Raw genomic sequence first — 779 nt, 5'->3', positions numbered from 1 at the left:
GCAATGAGGAGCTGGTGGTCACTACCAATATCTGCACCTCTATAGCTTCTTACATTTCTCAGAGTCCTCCTTCTCTCTTTATTAATGGCAATTTGATCTGTCTGATTGTTGTAACTGCCACATGGTGAAGTCCATGTATAGATATGGATGTTCTTGTGTTGTAAAAGAGTACCTCCAATGACAAGATTGTTTGCTAGACAGAAACGTATGAGATACATCTATCACATCATTTCTTGCAAGACAAGTGGCGTGTATTTAAGGTATCAGAAATACAGCCAAAATGTGCAGGGACTATTGAATGTAACTGTACTATATAAACTATAATCAATATTACCAGGAAGAGAATCGAGTCCTCTTTGCCTTTCAAAGATAATACTCTTTTGGACAACGGACATCTCTTCAACTAGCAATAATCGCACCTCGGTTAGCCCTCATTGGTTACGATACTGCCACTGCGCACATCTCTGTGTGTGTGTGTGTGTGTGTGTAGATTGCCATGCATATAGCATGACACGGGCTCTTGCCTTTGGGCAGCCCGTAATAGGATTGGGTTTGTAAAAGGTATACTCCAAGGAGTAAAATTTGTATTAGTAAAAGGAACGTTAGGTAATAATAGGAAAAGGAATGTCAGGTTAGGGATAGGTAAAGGAAATGATATGTAAGGATGATAAATGAATGATGGAATGGAATGGAATGGTACAAGACGTGACAAGGGGTAGATAGTAACCCGAAAAGGGGGTCTCCCTTTTAGGTCCACGAAAGAAAGTTTTTAGTAAGAG

At 39.9% G+C, this 779-nt stretch overlaps 1 pseudogene; it reads right to left on the bottom strand.

The window, feature by feature from the left end:
* Positions 1 to 396: 396 nt before the first annotated feature.
* Positions 397 to 464, bottom strand: LOC137638910 (U4 spliceosomal RNA; annotated as a pseudogene).
* Between the last annotated feature and the right edge of the window lie 315 nt (positions 465 to 779).

The sequence above is a fragment of the Palaemon carinicauda genome, chromosome 3 (assembly GCF_036898095.1).
Source record: "Palaemon carinicauda isolate YSFRI2023 chromosome 3, ASM3689809v2, whole genome shotgun sequence".
NCBI lineage: Eukaryota > Metazoa > Arthropoda > Malacostraca > Decapoda > Palaemonidae > Palaemon > Palaemon carinicauda.
Note: the sequence above shows the minus strand (reverse complement) of the source record. Positions and strands in the feature narration are given on the sequence as shown.